Source organism: Mycteria americana, chromosome 3 (assembly GCF_035582795.1).
Source record: "Mycteria americana isolate JAX WOST 10 ecotype Jacksonville Zoo and Gardens chromosome 3, USCA_MyAme_1.0, whole genome shotgun sequence".
Taxonomy (NCBI): Eukaryota; Metazoa; Chordata; class Aves; order Ciconiiformes; family Ciconiidae; genus Mycteria; species Mycteria americana.
Window position 1 is genome coordinate 58231051 of NC_134367.1, and position 24905 is coordinate 58255955.

Sequence of the window (24905 nt, forward strand, 5' to 3'; positions counted from 1 at the left end):
GACTGCTTTTAATTATTCCAGAGTGAAAATATGGTGCTAAGACATGTTTTAAATGCTTGTTGAGGTTCTCAAATTACTTAGAAATGGCTTGATTTTTGAAATTGTAGGGACTTAGCTCTCAGTAAGAATGAATGCATTTCCAGCCACTGCAGATATTTAGATTTTAAATAATGAAGTGTTTGGATATCTTATGACATATAGAATGATTACTTATATATGCAATCAAACACCATAGTTTGCTTTGTTCTGTATTTTTGGAGTTTGGCAAATGGAAAAATTAGATTCAGTACTGTGACTATGTATTTAAACACATAAAAATGAAATCATGCGTTGTGTATCTACATGTGTTGTAGATTGTTCCTCCTATACATAGATATGGATACAATTAAGCCATATAAATCACTACATATGTACATTGGCTCCACGGCTTTAAAATTAACATTTTGTTCTTAGATTCTCAGTCACATTAGTAGTGATATAGAGGGACTCTTAAATTTGCTTTCCATTAACTTTTAGACATTCATAGATAGGTTATTTGTTATCAGTTCTTTCCTGACAAGGTTTATTTAAATAAAGAAAGATGGAAAGAAGAACATTGTTTTGTTTTGTTATATGCCTACTGAAAGTGACTTTATTCTCAAGACAGTAAGGTCAGAACACGTCAACTTCCATGAATTCAAATATAGACAGTCATTATCCTAAAATATAAATAAGATGGAGTAACATGAACTTCATTACAAAAACACTTCCTGGGGCATCTGTTTAATCCACAGCCAAATGATAAACAGTCTTCTCAGAAAGACCTGTCCCTTTGCCCAGTGGAGTCCATTAGCCACTCAGTTTTCACACCTTCCAAAACTCCTCCTTGTTTGTTCTTTAGTAGGGACTGACGTATATGTTCATTTGATAATGGGAATGTTACCTTTACAATGAGAAAACTGTCAGATGCTTAGTTCAAGGGGTATTCTCAAAGAAAAATTCCGTTAGAACAATTCAGAAGGAGTTTGCTCAGCTTCAAAATGATTAATTTAGCCTGCTTTCAAGTAAAATCATCTGAACCTTTAAAAACATGCAAATCTACAACTCTATACAATAAGTATATGAAAATCAGTGCTTTTGTATTAACAGCCACTTGTTTTTCTGCAGACTTGCTGTGATGATGGCAGAACATGCAGAACTGTTCCCAATATTGGGCAGTTTCACTCCTGCAAAGGTTATTGCAAACATTTTCCTTGGTTTCATTCTTTGTGGATTTACACCCTTCCCTCTAAAAGTTTTGTTTTTGTGATGTTCAATTTGACAGGAATGTTAAACTGACCTTGATTTGATCTAAAGACCACTAAAAGATTATTCATGACGAGGGTTGACCTCAAAACTCAAGATCAAGGCATAACTGCTGAGTCTCACTGTTTTTCCATTGCAAACATAAATGTTTAGTGCTCTCAGCACTAAAATTTCCATTGACTATAATCTTTTCTTAGCATGTTTTCTCATAACTAAGTTATGATCTCTGAAGACTTATGTAGAAAATTGAAATGTAGGAAGGATGTGTCTTTTTATTATTCTAAAAAGATCAGTTTTTACAGATAGATAGTGGACTTGAACATGTGAAATGAAGGACACTGATAATAATTCAACAGACCACTTAAGTGGATGTTTAAAATCAAGCTTAATTATCAGTCTGTAAGCCCAAGACTTATAGGTTTGTGACCTTCTGTGTTTATGATTAAGCAAGTGCTTAAGTGCTCTGCCAGAGAAGGGACTAAATGCCCTCCTCGCAGTGCCAAACCTATGGCCAGTTTATAACAAGAGCAGATTTACACTGGAATGAGGTGTGGTGTCTTTGTTGCCTACCCCAGATGACATTTACTATAAGAGCAGGGATACTAACTCATCTAACCCAATAATGTGCCTCTGACAGCAAAAGAGACGTACAGCTACCTAAATGTAGGTGACAAATGACCTTTTAGTGCCCAAGGATGTCCTGCTTAATCTCCAAGAGCTGTTCTAAAAAGATACAGGTCTCCCATAATATCATGTGTCATACCTGTGCCAAATAACATAAGGCCTCAAAAAAATGTCACTAGATGCATGTGTTCAGGCACCTGAATTTCTCCCTATTTGCCAGAGTGCTGTGGCTTGTGATGAACTGCTAGCAGTTATTTTGTTACATGTCCTCTGAACACAAGTGTCTGATCAGTCTCATTCAGAAGAGCAGCATGGAGTTTTCTGGGGTTTTTTGGTTGGAAATTATTATTCTAAATCATTCTTGAAAGTGGTAGGTCAAGTAGTCAACACCATTGCAGTGGAAGATGAGAAATGTACTCCTCCAGACTGACTGACAGGTTAAGCAAGATTTCTACTACACTCCTGTATATCAACCTTTGCTACTTACTAGATTTGCAAAGCAGTTGTTCTCAGGGGAAGAATAGTCAACTGGAAGGATCACTGATCTCATCTGTTCTGGCAGTTCCTGTGTTTTTATGTCCCCTTGCTGAACAGATGTAATGTAAGCTTAAATTGTAATACTAAGATTACCCACAAACAACAAGCCTATCCTACAATAGTTCCTGGTTAAGCTCAGATAATTATAGGTCTATACAAAAAGGGAGTGAAATTTGTATTGCCCAAAATAGTGTAAAACTCGTCTATCCTTGACTGCATCACTTCCCACTCAGGTCAAACGGCCTTTTTTATGCAGTTGATGACCTTCTTTCCTCCAAATAGCTGACCCCAGTTTCCAAAATAGAATGTAAATCATGCAGAACTAGCCTGCCTCCCTGCCAGGGAGCTTTAGGTGACTTGGTAGAGCCAAGGACAAAGGAATGAAGTTGGACAAAGTAAGTATGAAAACTCAATCAAGGGTCAGGAGAAGTCAAAAAGCCTATCAAGAACAGCCCTGGAATCACCTTGAAGGACAGTAAACAAAGGGTATTAGCTGTAAATACATTTTTGTTGTTAGCAACTGGCAAAAGCTGTTGTTATTAGGAAAACAAAGTATCCCATCTTTTCTCTCAGAAAATAAAATGTTAATGAAGGATGTCCTCTCTGTATCATCTTTAGAAACTGACAACTTATCTCAGACTGAGATCTATGTGTCAAATGGCGATACTGGTCAAGACAAACAGGCTCAGTCCCCAAGCAAACATTTAGAAGACCTGGAGGCCCATGGCACTAATCTCACATGTGGATGTGAAAAAAGCTGTGGTAATTTAGGGAAGAATGTAGGGCAATGTCCACTGCCTCCAAACTCATAGTCTACATGAAGCTGCAAAGAAATGAATTTGTTTGCTTTTCATAACTCATGCTTTCTTTAGCCTTTTCTTTCTGCCATAGCCAAAAGCTTAATTCATCAAGAATGTGCTGATAGGCCAGACCAAGTAATAAAACGTACAAGCACACAGATTCTTCCCACCCAATGATCAAGAGGAAATGTAATTAACACACACTAGAGAAGCCGGAGTTGCTGTCATGAGGATGGTGCTTGCTCCCACTGTGAACAAGGCAAAGCCCACAGACAGTATGATCTCAGGTCTGCGGCTTCACAAAGCCTCATGGGAGGGTGCTAGATGAAGTGTTAAATAACAAACTTATCCACAGGGACCTGGTAATGAACTTACCCCACAGGAAATTAAAAGCAATAAATTAAGGCATGGTCCACTTGCTCACAGCTTTAACCCACAATTTGCAAGCTCATCTTTTAGTAATGACAAAATAAAAAGATTTCATCATGCCAGGTGCCGCTATTTTCTGTGTGACTCCTTGCATTGATAAAATGCAAAAAATATGCAGATCATCTTTTGTAATCCTGCCATTCTGATGCCTTTTACTTTCAGAGAAATCTTGCCTTAAAAAGTGGAATTACCTTACATGTGCACAGCCATGTAATGACAATATTTCACAGCTGACATTTGAGGAAATCCTGATACTTATTCTTGCAATTCCCTGAGTATCTGTTGATGGCAAAAGTATTTTTCACACTTTAAGTCTTCTCCTTTGCTGTCCTGGGCAGACTTTCTCACCAGATTTTCTCACCAGTTCAGTTTACAGTTATACTGATGGTTTGAGAATAGTCTTGGTAACTTAAGTACTTGATGCAATTTCAGGTGAAGGAGCTGGTGTGCTGGACCATTTTCTGGCTGTACCATTTTAGATCACAGACTGCTTTTTTGCTGTAATATCTTAGGATTAGAGGTTATAAAGATTGCTTAGTGCCATTTTTATAACCTTTTCCAACAGGATTTGCCTTTTGGTGTCACATCACAAAAATTCAGACTATGGAGTGGGAGCTGTGATTTTCACTGAGCTGTCACTATTTCCCTATGTTCAGTAACAGCCGGATGAGTTCAGGACCAGAGATCTCAACTCTACTTGCTTTTACTTTACCTACCTTTACCTCCAAAAGTAAAAAGCCATGGCCATAAAATATGATCTTTTGTGAGATTCTTTTATTGAGCCCACTTCGTATTTGCTAGCTCATTTAATTTACACCTTCTACTCACATCTTAGATCCCTCCTGTCAATTCTGTGGCTTTTATATAGTTCTGACTGTTGTTAAAGAAATGTCAAAAAACCCCTCCTAACAATGTTAACTGAGCAAATGGTTAGCTTAGAGGATTTTTTACTTATTTTTCTTTGAAGAAGAGGTGAGGAAAGTATAGAGAAATAAAAAGAACTATTTGAGGGTGATTTACTGTATAAAGCCTAGCAATGTGTAAGACCAAAGGACAGTTTTCTGTTTTTAAAATGAATGTTTCTGAAAGTAGAAAAAAGCCTTTCTCTTAATTCTTCTGTCACTAGTGTGGAAATTACAATCCATGTAAATGGGCTATCAGCCAATCAAGGGGAGAAAACTGTCCCACTAGGGTACATAAGAACATATTTCATTTGGGGTTTGGGTGCAAGGAGCCCACTACTGCGTCTCTGACAAAAATTAGTGCTAAATGCTGGAAGAAAGTGTACAATAGGCAGGAGAAGCATTGCATGGTACTTCTCCCAGTATGTCCTCCCAGTTTCAGGAAATCTGTGGTGCAGGGACTTCCTGAGTTCGTAAGAGCATTTTTCTGTAAAGTAAGCCTTGATGGGCACAGAGTAACTATTTAATTTTTAGTCACTTTTTGAACCTACTTATGCTTTTTGGCATCTTCAGCAACCTGTAATTATGGACTGTGTAAAAAACTACTTATTTCTCTTTTGATCCCTCTTAGTTCTTCCACTGTAAGAAGCAATGAATAATGATTACCTACTCACCTTCTCTATGCAACTCATAATTCAAAGATTGCTTTCAAATCCCTCCCCTCCTTTTACCAGACTGGGAAGCCCTAGTTTATGTAGCTTACTTCTATGATAACCATTCTTCACCATTGTTATTCCTGTTGATCTCTGTTGTATCTTTTCTACTACTGATTTTAAGACAAGGAGACAGAAACTTCATGTCCACTTACTTTACCCAGTAAGTGGACACACCAGACATGCCATAACATAGTGTAGTTTCCTGTTTTGTTACGTATCCTAATAGTTTCTAATGCTCCATTTGTCTTTATGGTTCATGTTGGGCACTGATTTTTTTTTCCCCCCAAGAAAATTACTAACAGCAAAAATTGACCTCAGGTTCTTTTTTTGGATGAGTGGTAATATCTAATTGAGAACCTGTTACAGTGCATGTACTATACAGGATGTACATTGTTTACATGTATTGAATTTTATCTGCCTTTTTAGCTGGCAGTTTTACCTCTTTCAGTTGGGAAAATCTGTCTGCTTACTCCCTGTTCTTTGCTTCCCATCTTTTAAATAGCATCTTATCTCTGCTTATCTTTTAAACTCATAGGAGGACTTCCTTTTTTCTTAACCTGTAATAGCCAAATTTCTCTAACAGCCTTTGGTGAGCAATGATCTGAGAGCCTGCTGGAAATCCAAGTCCACTGTATTAAGCTGATCTCATGTATATGCCTCTTTGCTTCCTCAAAGAACACAAGCAGCTTTTGAAGCTTTTGAAGGAACAAATTACAAGTAACATGTTGCCTCTTTCCTGGTGTGTTAATTTAGCTACATGCCTACTACGTCTGCCTTTATGACAGATTTTTCCAAATTTGCAAGTATAGAAATAAGGGTTACTGAGCTATAATCTATATGAGTCCCTGTTTAAGAACAAACCATTTTCTATTCCATATGGATGGTGATTGAATTGATAGAATGTATACAACATTTAATAGCTTGGCAATGTAATATTTCAGTCCCTTTAAAGATCTTGGATGATTGTTATATTGGCCTTGTGACTCATCACTCTTCATTTAATGAACATATTTCTAAGCTGCTTCTGCTCGAGATGACTCCTCTGACTCATCCCCCAGAAATAACAGTTTCAGGATAGGAGCTTCCTCATGTTCCTCATAGTCAGAAGGAATGCAATGAATTAATTTAGCTCTGCTCTTACCGTCTTACCTTTTCTGAGTAAACCTTTCACATCTTGACCATCTATTAACCCTGCAGACTCTGTCAGGCTTCTAGTTTCTGGTATGTTTGCTTTCTAATTAATCCCTTTTGATTAATAATTTTATGCCTTTAACAAGTTGATTCTAAGAATCTGTTTTGGCCTGTATTATAATTGTTTTGCATTAATTCATCAAAGTTTATATTTTCTATATTCCTTTTAGTTTTAATACAACATTGATTTTTTGACAAATAAATTTTTCATAGCCATCCCTTCTCTGCTGTTTACCAATTTTTTTTCTTTTTTGTTATTCTTTTAAAGTCTTTTTTGATATGCATTACTGTGCTGGTTTTGGCTGGGGTAGTGTTAATTTTCTTCATAGTAGCTAGTATGGGGCTATGTTTTGGATTTGTGCTGGAAACAGGGTTGATATCACAGAGATGTTTTGGTTATTGCTGAGCAGCACAGAGTCAAGCCCTTCTCTGCTCCTCACCCCACCCCACCAGCGAGTAGGCTGGGGGTGCACAAGAAGCTGGGAGGGGACACGGCAGGGACAGCTGACCCCAACTGACCAAAGCTCTATTCCATACCATATGATGCCATGCTTAGCATATAAAGCTGGGGGAAGAAAGAAGGAAGGGGGGAACATTCAGAGTGATGACGTTTGTCTTCCCAAGTAACCATTACGTGTGGTGGAGCCCTGCTTTCCTGGAGATGGCTGGACATCTGCCTGCCCATGGGAAGTAGGGAATGAATTCCTTGCTTCGCTTTGCTTGCATGGACGGCTTTTGCTTTACCTATTAAACTGTCTTTATCTCAACGCATGAGTTTTCTCACTTTTACTCTTCTGACTCTCTCCCCCATCCCACCAGGGGGTGAGTAAGTGAGCGTCTGTGTGATGCTGTTGCCAGCTGGGGTTAAACCACGACAATTACACATTCAGTTTGAGATCCTGATAGAATGTCTTCAAAAGATATTTCCTTGCTTCTGTAAACATTTGGCTGCCTTTCCTATTTGCTTACATTTTTTTAAAAATCTGTGGTTCCTCATCCCTACGCTGTTTCCATTTTTTAAATTAAAAACTACTCTACTGGATTTCTGTGGGTAATAAAATTGAAGGAAATTTGCTTTCACAGAGAAGTTACTGGCAAACTGTCTCATTTCAACTGTATTCATGTATCCTTATCATTATTAATTATCATCACATAAATTACTTGTAAGAGTGATATCTGACAAAAGTCTCTTGCAGAAAGCATGTCATTTGGCTGAAAGGTCTGTCTATATGCCACTTGCAAAACATCTGTTAGCAAGACACTATCCCTGTGAACAAGTTATTACTTTTTATGCAAATACCAACCCAAAGAGTTTCGCAGTGTAGCCTCATAACAAATATATTGCAATAACCTAATCTTGAGATGACAAGGTTTCAAAGACCAGTGGCAACCTCTGTACCTAAGAAGAAAAGTCAGGTTGCCGGTCAACAGCATTGATAATACCTGGTTCAGCTGCTAGTGTGAATTGTCATCAGACAGCACCTGGGTACTGCTCCAAGTTGTGAACAATTTTAGCTATGAAAGGCTTTGCTCTGTCAGTAGAGGGGCTGAGGCTACTTCTGCCATCTCTGTCATCAATTTCTCCCAATTTGTCTTCCTGCTCTCATCTTATCTGAGCTGAATCACAGTCAGGTTCTCATGTATCATGTGCCTCTGAGCCAGATACTTGCTGTGGTGAAATTTTGGGTTGAATGTCTTATCAACATATCACTGTTATCAGCCTTTGAGTACACATATGTTGCACATCTAACTAAATTGCTTTTAGGATTAAATTGGGTAATAAATTCAAGAAAATAAAAGGAGAAACTAGCTCAGGTTCACTGCCCATAAGTTTTTGTGCCTGTTGCTTTTTGCCTGCTGCCTACGTAGATCAGTTTTGTGAGACCTTTAGGGTCTAGCATCTGTGTCAAATTCAATAAATCAAATTCATAAATAGGAAAACTGCTTGAGGAGCATGGTAGATTAGTTCACTCTGGCAACTTCTATGTTTTGGGAGTAGGGGGTATGGACCTTTGTTGGAGTAGAAATTTTAAGTTATAGTAATGAACACAACCATAGAACATGATGGAAATAGGATAGTGCAAATTTTGTCCATATGACTTCTTAAATTATTTCTTATGAAATATTTGTATCACTTTCTTGTCCTCTTATGCAAGTCCCCCATGAAACTGTCAATCCAAGCCATATAGGTCTTTTCATCTTCTTTTCCAGTATCATCAAATACTCTCTTTCTACCCTGGATACAGGTGTACTTCCCTCTGTTTGTAGCTGGACTTGACCAACCTGTTTCTCATTCAGAACTGTCCTCCAACACATTTCTTGAAGAGTCCTTCTAGTGATCCCTATCCATGCCAGTTTTTGGGACCAGTACCTATTCACAGTCTCTTCGAGCTTCCTGTTGCCTCTGACGTACCTGGAGTCCTGCCATCCATTGACTTCAGGGTTTCCATTCTTCCCTGGTTTTCTCTCTAACCTTTTGATGCACCATTTGTGTCTCATTCAGAGGTGTCTTACCTTTCCTGTTACTCGTGCTGATGGTGGTCCAAAATTTGTAGTCCTTGGTCCACCTTCTGTACATTTTCTCTAAACTACTATCCAGTGAGATAGGTCTGAATTGTAAAGGATCCTTGTAGAGGTCTACAGACTCACAGAAAGTGAGAAAATCTATGAAGCTGAAATGTCAGGAATCCCTTTTAAAATTAATCCTGACTGCCCAACCCAGTACAGCAATATACACCTACAGCAAGTTTCTGAGTTTCTGCACTGTCACTGGATAAATACTGAGAATATGGAACTCTCTGTGTCCTTTCCTCTTGCCTTCAGATTTCCTCCTCTTCCTTACATATAAACTACGCTGGGTAACAAAAAGCATTTCTGGTTCAGCTTGTCCACTGAGGACCCTCTTCATGTGTTTTCAATATAACACATAACAGATTACGCTGTTCCCAAAAAGGATAAAAGGTTTTATAAAGTACAATATAATTATATTTATAGAAACAACTAAAATCACTCACATTATGCAATTTTTTTGTCCTAAAATGAGGTAAAATATTGTAGGAAAAGAAATATTTGTTCCTCTGAATCCTTCATAACCCCTGTGGGACACTCAGAAATTTATTTGCAAATGGAAAACACACGCATTGTCAAGTAACGCCAGACAAGTTTGCTTACAAAGACTTTGGAGCATTTCAAATGTTCATGTTTATAGCAAACATAGTGCTCTTCCAGTAGGGAATCTATCCAGGCATGCAACTGTCATTTACTTTTAAAGCCAACAAGATCTGAAATATGACAGCTCTAAAACTTCAGGCTTTTTTAAAAGCAGGCCTGATAAAAGACCGCATCTTTGAAGCTGGTGATGCCTGTACAGCTGGAAGACCACAGCCAACCTTACCAGAGAAGGTCTGGAAGGCAGAGTGGGCCAAGGACCGTTCCCCAAGAGACATTTTGTATGTGCCCATCCTGCTTCCGAGGTCTGACAGAGTTTAATAGTATGGAAGCGGCCGGACTCTGCCTCGTGGCCTCCAGGTCACTTAGTTTACTGCCAAAGATGTAGTCAGTGTTCGTGCACTGATGGTCAGGGTGCTGCATGCGCCGGCAGCTTCCTCAGGGCCGTGAGATGGGGCCAGGGGATCCCAGGGCCAGCAGGGCAGGGCCTGGCCACCAGGGCCTGGTCCCACCTGCCCAGCCAGCAGCAGAGCAGCCGGCGGGCACCAGGCCAGGCCAGGACATGGGCCAGGGCCCATGGCTGGGCAGGGCAGGGCTGTGGGGAGCTGGAGACCGGCCCTGCTGCAGCATTGCTGGGGCAGGGGCTGATGGCGCCAGGGGGCTGACATGGGGTCCTGGGCCGAGGGCAGGAGTGGGGGAGGCCTGGGGAGCTGAAGTGGGGTCCTGGGCCGTGGGCAGGTGGGGAAGGCCCCAAAGGGTGGGCAGGGACAGCCAGGGCTGTGGGTGCCCTCATGATTGTGATACTGAGGCTTTGCTCCCCTTCTTTTAACAATTTAATTCTCTTATACACTCCTCCATAAAATAGTGAGCTTTTTTGGTGTAGATGAGTGGCTACTTAAAAAAATCAGTCCATGCCGTTAAATACCAAAAATACAGCTAGGACAAATGCCCTCAGGTTACAGCACCCAGCTCTTTTCCCCTTCTCCTGCCTGGCAGCAGGCGTTTCTCATCCTGGCCATCCCACCTCCTCCCAAATGATGCCACAGGGCTATGGGGACAACTGGGTACAGTACTAATGCAGGCAGACTTGGTTTTTTCTGAACAGTTACTGAACAGAGGGCAAATGTAATTTGAGTGTACCATACAGGCAGTCTCAAAACCCAGAAAACTGCTTCTGCCTATAGGGAAGTATTGTATTAGGTGAATGCTCTATTTTTTTCCCCTGCTACCTAGAATTTCTGAAATTTCAACCTGAGGACACTCTGTACCTGTTTTAATAGCCCTGAGTGCCTCACAGGGAAGCATTTCATAAGCGTGAGCTCTGTTCTTTTGAACTCCAAACATCTGCCTTGAGCATCTGCTTTTAATCAAAGTGAAACCAATGCCCTCCTTCAGTGGACAATGTGGTACAGATAAAAAAGGCCGATGGTGTATTGACTGCAAAGCCCTCAGCTTTCTTATTCCCCACTTCAGATCCATTGCCAAAGAACCTTTGTTGTCATTTCAGTTTTCCAGCAACAACCCAAATTTAATGGCCAAAATTTCAAGAAAGGTTATATATAAATATATTCTTTGGGATTAATTTTCATCTTACTCTTCTTTTTCTACAAGCAATGTGCACATGCTTCTTTGAAAGAAAAAACTAAATTTTGTTCATGCAAGGTTAAAATACAGTTTATCATCTCTGAAGGGATTGGAGATGGTTATTTAGTGCGGTATGTACTGGGGGATGTTAACCACATAATTCCTGTTAACGATGAAAAACGAGTGAGCAGTTCAAAGTACACCAGTTTAAAAATGCTCTGAATGTCCCGAATATATATATACATGGTGGTTCCAAAGGCCACATTACCTGGGGATATAAATCATTTCGTACACGTATGTGACAGCTTTTAAAATTTTCATTTCTGCTTCAAGAAGCACTTTTTGCAGTAAAACTAGGTTTCTTCCAACTCCCACACCCATATGCATAAATTGCATGTGCTGTTTGCATCACACAATAAGGTATTTGGAAACATCCGATTTAAGTCAAAGAAAATGAGATCATGGCCTGAATAATTGCAGAGCCATGCAGCATCGTCCATTGAAGATGATAAACTTCAGTTTTTATTTGTCAGCAAAGAAATCATAGACAGTCTAGATGCAAAAAAACATTCCCCCCCAACGTTTGCATTGGTCTACGAAATGCCAGCTGCTCTCCGTAATTGTCTATCTCGATAACATGGTTTCTGATTGTCAGATATATTTACAGTTTCTTGGGAAAAAAAATCCTCGGTGAAGAATTAGTATATCAGACAAGGTAGGAATTTTCTCACAAATTTTTTTCATGGTCAGACGTTTTAACATGCCTAAAAACTCTGACCTACCTCAAATAATATACTTAGGCCTGTGCAAGAACCTAGTCAAGGACACTTTAGTATTTAGATAAACTTGAGCTTTCTTGTAGTCAGAATGGGCAGCAGGAGACTGGACAACCAGTCTCTGCCTCTGCTATTAAACTAAACTGCTCCAAGGCACGGATCTGATTACTGCCCCACGGTCAATGGATTGCTGTCGCCAGCATGGCCCATGGCACACTTTGGCCAGCTAGCACTCTCCCAGGCAATGCCGGGATACAACTGAGGGGTGAGCACAGTCCAGTGACCGTTCTCAACAGACAGCATGAATATGACTGTTCTGTAGGGTATAAAAGCTGAGACTGTACACGAGCCATGCGAGCTGGCCTCAGTGCCAGAGAGGGGTGCTTAGTCTTTTTTATTTACTACTGGAAATATAGCCCTAGAGTCTATTCCGGGCTCTGCTGCTGAACTGCTGTCTAAACCCTCTGGGCCTCAGCTTCTCCTGCTTTGCATAAGGGTCAGGTTAGTGACAAATGCTTCCCGCTGTCAGATACAAAAAACGCTAAGAGTTCAAGGCAGAATTAGATCCACTTTATTTTATAAAACAGCCTGTCAAACTAATAAGTTATGTCAGCAATATGACCCTGAAGAAAGTTAGAAAAATATTATCTTTATAGTATAGGAAACCTGGATAATGATCAAATTATATTGAAGACAGACTGGGTAGTTTTCTGCGACTTGTGTGCCTAAGAAAGCCTAGTTTTTTAAAATCTTAGTAATTACTATCAGATACTCCTAATACATAGCAGACTCAAAAAAATTTAAGGTAAAGCAGGACATGATTGTTAAGTATCAGTGTTTCTCACTGTCGCTGGCTGAAGCTGAAGACATTGCCTGCCTGGCTGAAACACTGGTACATCTTTTGACTTTCTTTCAACTCAACTTGCAATTGGTTGTCCAGTATGACTGTGCAACTGAGATGTGCTTCAGATCCCCTGTCCTACCACACAGAAGGATATGTGGGGTCAGAATTCCTTGTAAATCAACATGTATGACAACTTGCAAACCTTCTCTGGGAATTTTTAAGGAGAGCACTAGTTGGTTCAGGCAAAAGGGAGGCCAAGGACTGTTCAACAGCTTAATAACATAGAGAATTGGCTTTTAGCTCCTGTTCCAGTGCCCTGGCACTTTTTAATTTACTAGTATAGATAGGTCCATTATGTAGAATGGATCATAAAAATGTGATATTTGTTTCTTAGCATCAGAAGTCATACCCATGTATCATAAACATAATTCCATGCTCTTTTAATACTAGTGTTTCTGAAAACATGACTGACCTCATAGACAGACATAACTAATTTTCTGCATTATCAATAATTTCAAAATCTTTATCATGTTTGGTGTCTGCAATAGAGAAACTCTGTGTGAGTTTCTGATGTTTTACTTTTCTGAATTCAGATAGACTTTCTTTAGCTGAGTTCATAGTTTTTAAATTGTAGTTAGCTGGCTTGTAGTTGGTAAATAGAAAAAGAAAAAACAGAAAGAAAAATGTATTCTGCTATATTGAAATGTTCTCATCATCTCTTACTTATCAGTGATTAGCTGGGAATATAATTGTTTCTCTTTCCTAGAAGGTGGGAAAAACTATTGCCAGATAATCAGTTTTATGCACTGAGGTCTGCCCACAAGACTTGATTCTTTTAAAATTAGATGCTGAGCTGGTGTCCAAAGCTGGATGCAATCAGTGGGAAAACTCCAATGAACATTAATAAACTTCAGTCCATCAGGTCAAACGCTGGCCTCACTGTTCCCTTTTACCATTGTTGCCAACTGAACCAAGAGTTCACGTTCAAGCACTGCTTGCTTCCATGGGGTTACTGATGTCCTGCTAGAATCTGGTGGAAGTGGCTTTCTCTCAGCCAGGTCGATTCACCCCTGGTTACACTGAGATGTATTGCTAATGTAACCACAGCATATCTGTTAACTGCGGCTGCCAGGGATATGGTAGAATCCATTCTAGGTTAAAAAACTAGGTACTTTTGGTAGTTTTACGGAAGCTATGTGTTTCTCCCACTACTCCAGCATTATTTTTAGGTACTTGCCCTTCTGTCTTTTACATTAATCTTTTATCTGGTTGGTTGACTGTTACCTTATTTTGACTCTTCTGTCCTCTCCACTGCTGAGTTGTGAAGGCTGGCTGGAGTGGTAGTGCTGGTCTGACTGTGGCTCAGGATGTGATCAGCTGTTATTGCAAATGAGTCAGCAATGTTGGCTATGGAGCGCTGGGCGAAAACACATTGTTTTCTTTTTTCCCTTCCTCTTGTTGCTACACACAGAAAGAAAAAGGAGAGCTGATTCAGTCCTCTGGTTTGAAAATATGACACTGACAAGAGAAAACACAGATTGCCTTTTATGTTGTACTCTGTCCTAGAGTGTGATTGCCATTATGTAAAAGTCCTATAAAAAGCTAATGAAACCCAGTAGCTATAGATCATTATTTTGTACTCTGTTTTCAGAATGACTTCTGCAGAAACCCATTTCAATTCTGTAGACCCTTATTGCTTTGTCCTCTTAAAATTCTGTCCCTATTGCATTTCCATAGTAAGGTTCTAATCTTTTGAAGATCAGTTGAAATGTTCTGCAGATTTTTTCTTATATCAATCGTACAGATCAGTTCACTACAAAAAATCAGTCCAAAATGTGAAGAACCTGCAATTTCAGGTGACAATGGAAACTGATAAGTGAAGTTTATATTTTCCAGTTCATTTTGTAAGTATTCACTCTGAATTCATTCAGTATCTTTATTGCCTCTATTACTGCAACAACTTGGTGCTTGACTATATATATATTTAAAGCTATGCTAAGAAGAAAGTGAGCCAGAGGAAAAAGGAGAATTAAGGAGAGTTTCCTGAAGGCTGTTCATACTTGTTTGAGCTTCTAGAGTTCCTTTGTCATTTCTTCAACTGCAAAAAAAAATGCAAGGAGCACAGAGATGTGAAACACCACCTTCCCTCCTTATCCCCTACTCCCGTATTCCTGTCCCGAGTGCAAGCTTTAGGGAAGGGGAAGTCTCACACAGAGATAATTATTTTGTCTTAGGTTAATTCCCAAAGGGTGTATTATTTTGAAACAATAGCTCAAAGGATAATTAGTGGACCTGATTCTGATCTCATTTATTTATGGATACACCCAGAACAATTCCCTTAAAGTCAATGGAGTTGCAGTGATGAAAATTATTAGATAATTTGGATTCTACTGGGGAAGATTTCTAAAAACTCAAGGCAATCTATTTTAAAAGGAAGCAGAAAGACATTATTTCTCCTCAATTTATAAAACCTGAATGAGATTTCCTTGTTTTCTCCCTGCTGCACAATATCAAAATTTAGTGCCACAAATAAACTAGCTTTGTAATCCAAAGACAATACGTGATATTAATGTTTTATGCAGAAGACAGGCCAGATAAAATTCCCATTAGAGGACTGCACATGAAGGCAGATGTATCCTTCTTTTCCAGTTATAATTTTTATTAGGCTTTGAAGAAAATCCAAGTACAAATGTGTTAAACAATAACGATAATAGCATAGCAGGGTAAATGCTTTCTTGGCAACAACCTTCCAGTTACATGCTTGTTGTTTATATCTTCAGCATCTTGTGTTGCATCACATTGGCATCCTATCACAGTCAGCCAATTTGCAACAGGCTTCACTGCCATGTGTCCATTAGCAACAAGCTCTGAAGTGCGCAACAGAACCATTGCCACACATTGATCCCCTTCTCTTTTTCCGTTGTTGTACTTCTAACCCCAATTCAGAGGGCATAAAATGATCCCAAGCAAGTGCTCAATGTCTTATCATCTTCCAAACTGCTCTATAGCCTCTTAATCATTAACCCTGTTTGGGGGTTAATAGACTGTATTTTGGGGATTGGAGACACTTTCCACTTTTGTAGATAGGATGTTGGGTTTTGATATCCTTCTTCCTTCTGATTTTCCCTGTTGTTTGTGCTGAGCCTGAATGATTTTCTTTCTATCCTTTTAAAATTAGGAGTGAATAAAAATAACAAGCAAAGTTGCAAGGGACAAGGTCAGGGAAGCTCTTTCTCTTTAGACGAAATATTTCACTTCATTTGGATAAAGGCCGTGCAATGTGATTTTTTTTTTGATGAGCTGTCAGTGATCAGGCAAAACAGATGTACTCATGCTATTTGTGTGTTTGAAGGAAAGCAAGCAGATCTGTTTCACTGTATTCATTCAGAGAAGTGAAATCTTGACAGAAGAATTGCAAATGATGTCATCATGCTGAAGGTTCCCGTCATGGGCAAGCACTTTTCATATTTCCTCCTCACACCACAAAAAAAGAAACTTTTCTCTTGGTTATTATCGTAATAAAATCTACCTGAAAAACTGGGAGGCGTTTCCTAGGGCATTTTCAGAAAATTGCTTACTCTTGTTGAAATAGTTTGCAGTAAGAATGATGGGCAAGAATAGACTTGATCTGAAATGTTTTGAGCTGAAACTGGAAATTCAAAGCTCTTAACGTTAGGGCCCTACTTCACATCTAATTTTCATGCCTGCCTATCCCAAGGTGGTAGAGGGGGAATGGACCAAACAAAATAATTGAATAAAACAGTTTTATTCACATCCCTAATGTTTTCACAGAGAACAGAGAACATTTTGTTTCATTTAACCCAAGCAGGTGCAAGATGCACTATGATCAAGGCAGTTAAGGGATAGGTTACAGATGCTACTTTTGGCCTTAGGTAATATTTTACACAGAGTGGGAGAAATTAAGTCAATTAACTTAAATGAGGAATTAACCTTTTTTATTCCTGCTTTTAATTTATTATTCTCCACATTCAATTTGTGTGGATGTCTTCCTCTGAGTGGCATTTATCTATGGGCAGAGGCCAGCAAAATTTTGGTAAAGCACTCAGCTCGTATTGTAATGCTTTAGAATGCAAGCACCATCAATTTTGAATGGAGTGAACCAGATTTGATTTCAAAGGGAAAGTGAAGTTGCAGGGCTGCCCTCCTGATGTGTGATCAGGAATGAGGCATGCAATAAGAACAGCTACAGTCCCTTTTGTTCTCCGTGTAAATCCGTATCAGTCAGTCCTAGCAACTATATGTAGCTTGAAATTAAATTTTTCAGTCATTCCACAGTCACAGTTAATGTGAAAGAATTATTTACCTAAACTACAAAATATTTTTGCTAGTATCTCACTACATAGGTGGGGTTTTTCTTTAATTTATTTTATTTTCTAATGGAGAAAGAACTCAAAGACATTTCAAGATAGTGAGATGGAAACATCTTATTTAGAACACATATGTGTATCAACATGTTTCGTATGTTCACACCATATAAACAACCATATCTACCACTGTTTGCGGAAAACAAAACCTATCCAGTTACAATTAAAGGGAGTAAAGCTCGTTAATTCTAAGTAATGAAAATAATTTTTTTTTCAGAATTTGTTCCTGTTCCAGTAATATGGCTTGTCATTAACTTATGCAGAAAAAATGGTTCTTAAATAGTTATTAAACAATAAAGATCTCATTAGCACTGTTTTTAAAAATGAAAAACACTGCTCTTTTCTAAACCATGCGCCCCATGGATCTTTGGGGAAAAAAGTCCATGTTTTTAAGCTGCAGTGATCCAGAATTATGGCAGCTGCAGTTTTCCTTCAGAAGTACTGATTTCTGAGTCAATGCTTGTGGGAATATATTGTTTCAAAGTAGTTCATGGGATATAGTTTTCAAAGGGATGTATGAAAACCATACACTTCCGATTAACGTTAATGGGGAGTTGTGTGGCTAAACACAGCTTTGAACATTCTGGTTAGAAGTTTATATCTTAGTGAGCTGCACATGGTTCCCCTGCTCTAAGCAGATGGCGTTTTTATAGATTGCAGAAGAGCCCTGCTGTGGATCAGCAGACACCATGTTGAATGATTCTCTCTACTATATACTTCATAGGTAACTCTATTAGGAGAGAGAGACCTTTTCTCTATTAACTACCATATTTCATAGGTTTACCTAATTAATTATACAGTATAGCTATCTATTATAATACAAGAAACTTCCTCATGCAAAATCAAAATAGTTCCTTGCTCATAGTAACTCTATCATGCACTGCCAAGTAGCCTAAATTGCTATTGTGTGGCAATCTTATCAGACCTGCAAACCACTGTGGAAAGTGCTCAGTTAGCTTTACTCACTAATTGCATTCTTGGTGAAAAAATTTACTGTTTGTTTGTGCCTCAGGTGATAAATGATGATACAGCATTACATAATTACAGCACGCATCACTTGAAAGTGGGCATGGAATAATGGGAAGCCATGCAATATCAAGTGGAAAGAGGCTAATGGCAATGCGATAAGATAGGACAAAACCTCATTGCTTGAATAGGTGTATACAATGAATTGACATTCACATTTTCTAGCTGTGAGCTGGAAGCTGTTATGAGTAAGCCCTAAACTACCTCAACTATATCCCATAACATGGTATATTAGATTTAATAGCATTAGTTATCTATTCTTGCCTGCTAGATATCTAAACAAATAATCTTTTTGAAATATGAATTGATTGATCTTTCTTTTTCTGTTTACAGATCACTAAAATGCAATATGTGCACTGCAGAAAGGCAACTCCTGGTTAGGTGACCATTTGCATGATTAAGATAACAATCAACTCTAGAAGGATTCCATGGGGCTTTTCAACAAAAAAAAAATCAACAGATCTCCTTTCTCCTCATATCTCTGCAGGTGCTCAAAGAATCCAACTTATTTTATTCCAGATATTAGTCTTGCCAACTAATTGTTTTTATAACAATAGCTTATGCAGAGCGTGGGAAACCGGGCTGTTACCTTTTCACTGCCTGTGTCCTGATTCAGGACTCAGCACAGAGATCCAAGATATGTAATAACACTCTGGTATCATAACGACTAAGCTACAAGCTAGGTAATATGTGATAATGCATAATATAGAGCTGAATTTAATACCTTATATTTTTACAGCTGCTATGCAAGGGGACAACAGTCGTACAGCTTTACAAGACGAAAAAAAATTGGAAGAATACAGTTTTCTGCTCTGACCATCTTTTGCTTACTGGTCCACTTTGATAAAGTTGGTTGTCATTTTAAAGTGCTTATAAACTCTCCAAAAGTCATAGAGCTGCATGCAGTTTACCTCCAACTCCAGAACTAGTTCAGCTTTTCTAATTTGCTGGAATGACAGAAAAGATGGACAGAATAGCTTCACCAGTCTGGTGTTTCTCTCTGTTGGAAATCAATGAGAGTCTTTGCATTAGAATCAGTGACCTCTGGATCAGTCTCCAAAGATGGTGCTTTTACAAATCATCCCAAGCAAACTAAATCATGACTCTGGACCAGAACATCACTGAGGTCAGGAGGATTTAAAATTTGGCTTTGCAGTGGAATCTTAGCTCATATCTAATCGTACATCCCATCATAAATATGTTACCTTCATTGGTGAAACATTTGTATTAGTTACTTCTGGAAAAATAAAATTTTCACCCACCAAGTAGTACTGGTCTTATGATTTTATGCATTATATCAAATTCAGAAAGTATCATTGTTTTAAGAACCTTTTGTTCTCCTAAATTTGTAATCTTTCATTTTAAACATCAATGAAAAGTATCACAGCTGAAATACGCTTCTCAGAATGTTCTCATTTTTATAGCTCAGAAAATGTTATTGGAAATGTAGTTTTATCAAAACATAAATTTGATCACATATTTTACTTGGAAATATTGCTGAGAATTATCTTGAGCAGATAAGTAATATGAGCACCTTTTTTGGTTCACTGGCATTTTGTATTATGCAGCTTCTCTAGAAATCAGATCACTTGAAAGACCATTGTGAAATGGAACCCTCAGCTTTTAAAAAGCAGAACAAATATAACACTGCAAAATAAAATGTTTAATTTGTTAGACAAAATTTTCATCTACATTTTTAACTCTTAGATCTTGCCTAATCTACAAGAAAAACAACAACCAATGGTAAGTTTGCCTTTTTAAATTTTTCCAAACTGGAGAGCTTAAAATATCTTATTAGCTTAAACTAATATTTCTACTCATAGTCCAAAGAAGAATAGACTCTAATATGCGAAGAAAAAAATAATCAGAAAATGTTCAGCTTTTTTCCATATTTGTTTGATCACAGTTTCTTGTAGGTGTCACTAGTAGGCAAAGATAAGTGAGCTAGTACAAAATCTTTCCTAGCCATTCATATGATATTTATGTTCATTACATCCTTTTAAAATAATACTAAGTTAATATATATTTATGAAGGTAGTTAATGACACAAATCAACATAACTTTTTTTTTCTGAAGGCCGCAAAAGCCTCAGAAGTCAGGCAATATGATCCTAATATAACAAGATACTCAGTTACAGTCTTATTTAGTCATTTGTTCAGTTCAGTTTATATAGATAAATCTCTTAAAATAAGGGAGCGCATATTTTTGTAACTCGTTCCTAATAAAATGGACCTCACACCTCTTTCATGTTCATTTATATAAGCTAGCTTTCCAAATTCATTTTTAGCTTTGGCACCTGAGAATGAACAGATTGCTTTGTGGTAGAGTATTTCTGAAAAACAATGAAAAAATGCACAAGAAGATGCTACTATCAAATTCTATATATAAAATAGCAACTAGAGGTCTAGAGTCTGGAGAGGTTTAGCCAATTATGTTGATTAAAACACCTCTAACAAAACCAGTGTCACTGATGTACACAGATCTTTGCTCCTTTGGGAGCATCTGTCTTTCAGAAGAAAAGCATAGCAGGTTAAAACTCCCAATTAATTCTTCCTTATATTCACGTTATAAGCTCTCCTATCACTCTGATAGAACTTTCCTAATTATTTCCCACAGTTATCCTACTGTTCCTTATTCAGTCAAACATCTTTTATTGTTTGCTAACGGGGCATTTCCTGCAAGCACATTATAAAAGATCAGACAAAATTATGTATCCTGCACAGAATACTCATCTGATTTGTTACACTGAGCATGAATAAAGTTCAGTGCAAACAAAGATTTTAAAATTGAAATAGCTAAGATGCCATTGGGAAACACTTGGCCATCAATGGAAAAATTTTAAAAGCCAAAAACGTATCTATTCATCTTGCAACACACAGACAACATGCAGTTGGAGCAATATGGAATATTTTCTTTCTAATCTTTCAAATCAGATCAGACAGTTCAATGGTTGAATGGTTTGTTCTCTGACTGGACAACAGAAATTTAGATTATCCACTGTGGGAAGGGATTTCTTTCCCCAATTCACCCTGACAAGTCAGTGATGCAAAAACATATTTCCCACATGGGACCAAACAATTTACAGGTAAATTATGCAGAACAGATGAAGTATACTCTACTCTCAGTCCTCTCAGTCCCTTACTTTGTATTTATTGCTCTATGTGGATGAAAGCTGAACAGAAACAATTGTTCGGAATTATAGTAAATCTGCTTCTTAGTATGACAATATGCAATAGTTGGTTTTATGACTTCCATATAATTTGGAGGTGAATATCAGCTTTAGTTATTGCATTTATACATTACTTTAATACACAAGAAGGAGTAACTTCTAACAGTGGAAGAATTTGACTGAATCACTTAAGGCCCAAACTCCAGCTGATCATAGCGCTGGGCAGTACACTTTGTAGTCATACCCAAAAAGTAAATTATCAAGTGACTCTATAAATATCACATCTATAAAGATCGTTTCAACAATTGGTGCCACCTTAGGGTTTTACCTGGAAATGTTGTAGCACAGTGGCTTAAAAAACCGCTTAGGGCAGAATACATTTCATTACTGGTTTTATAAAAAGTTTAAATAAAAATATTGCGGCTTTCTGTTTAAACATCTCATGCAGAGCAGTGAAACCAAAGATAACAATATTGAATTCCTGGTGAGAGGCAGGAAGTGAAAAATCAACACTAAATAGAATTGGGAGAAAACTGGTTTTATTGTCCAGACAGACACAAAATGTAAACAAATAGTTTAAATAGTGGAAAACATATCGGGTAGTACAACATGTTTTAATTGATACTTTTCTGTACTGATTAACACAATTATCTTTTAACATACTCTTTTTCTAGTGTTTATTTTTACAACCATTAACATCTCAGGGGTTTCAAATGTCAGTTTTGTATTGTGGAAGGTGATGGAGCTGATGCAGTCCCATAAAGATTTTACCTCCTGATCTTTAGAACAGTAATTTTATTGTTTAGGCAAACCTTAAAGTGAAGCCTTGGCATTAGAGAGTAGTCCGGATCTATCCCATCCCTGAAAGCTGGTGCCTGGAGGTACTAGTTGCTACTAGTTGAAAGTTATGTGAAATTAGTCACCTTTGCTAAATAACATTCACAAAACAAAGCACCCTATTTTTTCAAATGCCTGTGCCATAGTGTTTAGAAAAGAGTAAGATCTCAGGGGTTCTTCATGACTCAGCAGTGAGAAGACAAACTGGCACAGAAAACTTGTCCTCTTTCCTAAAAATGCTTTATTTCCAGTTTCTGTAGCACACAAACTTAGTTTCAGTGGATTTCAGTAGAAGTTTAATCAGTGAGTATGGCAGTTCTGCCAGAATATTTCTTGACAGGAAATGCCAGTTAATCAGGACTGAAGTTTGTTAGTATTAGGGATGCTCATTGCTAGATTTAGACATGTGGTCTAACCTAACATATTTGTCCTTACATCTTCCTACCCTGTGCTCAGGTGAGTTGGGTTTTGGAGCCTGTCTCTTTCTGATGCAGTTGATTTTTACACAGTGAAACAGCTTCATCAGAAGGGAGTGAAAAAGTTACACTGTGGTATAACCAAGTGCTCATCATCTTGCCCCCGCTGTCAGGGAGGCAGAGAATGGCTCAATCCCTCTTTGAAACAGGCGAAGTAGAAGACATACCTTTTACTTTTGAGGTGAGTGCTTTCAAGTAGTTTGAAACCTTCAGCTCTACAGTTTTAATGAAAGACTCCAGCACGCCTAAGGCTCTTCTTCATGCAGAAATTGCACCTTTTCCATTCCTCAGCAGAGGCTGATACCTCTTTATTTGCCCATGCTTGTTTCTGCACTTACCGCTCTGCCACCAGACTGATAAGCAGTCAAACTCTTAATACACCAATCTTCCCCTTCCTACCTGCTCCCAAACAGCCTCATCTAACATGCTTATGTATTAGGCAGCTTTTAGTTTTATTTCATTCCGAAGCTATGCAGCATCACTCCAGAACAATGAATCTCTCCTGGAACTAGGAGCGCTGGGGTCTGCTATGCATTGTCGTCTCACCTAGTTGTTATCTCTACAAAAGAGCTGTGCTATGAAAGCAGGACCTTGTTCAGGCACTAAACTAGTAAGCTGCTGTCTGCCCCACAGGGCTACTCTGCACCCTCCATATTATCTTACTCTATTTTAACCCAGACAACCCTGATTCAGTCTCAGCAGATACCAGGTCAACTCTTGGCTCTGCTCAAACTTCTGGCATTTTCTTCAGTAGTTACTCCATATGTGACTAAATTTTGGTTCTAAAAATGAATATAATAAATAATACTTTATATATACAAGTTTTTGATGCCTTTCACTAGATACAGGCAATGAGGGGCAGACACGGAGCTCATCTGGGCTCTTTGTTTCAAATAGGAAAGTCAAGCAGAAGGTACGGAAATGCTCTTCTTTTTAGTGTCTGCTACTGCAAGAAAATGGATGGAGAGCAGGTTGTTCCTGATGCTAATGAACTGAAGAAGATTGAATAATCTACACTAATAAGTTTTAGTGTTCCCAGGAATGCTTCCCTGCATTAAAATGATATCACTCATGCACTTGAAATGCTAAATTCTTCTGTGACACAAATCTATCCTTGTCCTGCTAGCATTTTCCCTGCACAATTTCCTTTGTTTGAAGTCAGAACACACCAGGGGCTGTCCCCAACAGGAAATGTATTTTGGAAGCTAAGACAGCCTCCACTAGCAGAAATACAGGTGATTCCGTGCCTGTTGGCCTCCCTGCTGTGCAACACTCCTAGTCTTTATTAGGACACATGTAGCTATATTTACTGACAACAAGGGTGATAGTGCTTTAAATATATGCATATTAAATGATCTGTGGCTTATTTACGAAATTTTGGTACCACCTTTACATTCCTAGTGAATACAGTAGGGGTATGATCTGTGGTGTTTTAGTAACCCTTTGGATCACAAAAATTGTATATTCTGGTTATCAAAACAACACAGTGTTGGATATGTTGGAAATGACGGATATTTCTTTCCTTCACCAAAGATAGAACAAATGAACTTTTTCACATGAATCTTCAGTCTTTTACATGTTTAAACAGGTCAAGTTGAATTCTTTTAGTATATAATATTGACATTTTCTACTGATAAAAGCCAAGAAAACAGATAGAAATCTGCCAGAAACACCATCTTACAAGGTAAAAAAACCTAATTATCAAGGGACAATTAATTCTAAAGTGAAGCTGCCTCCAACCACATCACTAGGAACTATAAAAGGGAAAAAAATTTGTTATGCAAAAATCAGAGACAGAACCAGGCACTTGTCTTGTGTGTTGATTGAGATATAGGAAGGGAGAATAGAAAGGAATAAGTCCAAGACTTAAGACCTCCCAGTAAATCTTGCTTCCCACCTACAATAAGTTCTGAGCAAAGAGCAATGCACACTTGTTCATCTACTGTCATAAAAACACAGAATCATAGAATAACTTTGATTGGAAGGAACCTGTGAAATCACCTGATTGAATCCCTCAATGAAAGCAGGAGCAACTTGAATGAGATTGTTCAGGGCCTTGTCCAGCCAACTTTTGAATATTTGCAATGATGGAGATTCCAGAACCTCACTGGACAATGGTTCAAATAAATATTTGACTACCCTCATAGTGATTTTTTT

General features: G+C 38.3%; 1 long non-coding RNA gene across 1 annotated transcript; it reads left to right on the forward strand.

Moving 5' to 3' along the window:
• Nucleotides 1–6465: 6465 nt before the first annotated feature.
• LOC142407707 (uncharacterized) lies at nt 6466–20011 on the forward strand. Its single transcript, XR_012775018.1, has 4 exons — nt 6466–6513; nt 7108–7173; nt 18600–18753; nt 19974–20011. It is a non-coding gene; the product is annotated as an uncharacterized LOC142407707 (long non-coding RNA).
• Nucleotides 20012–24905: the final 4894 nt, after the last annotated feature.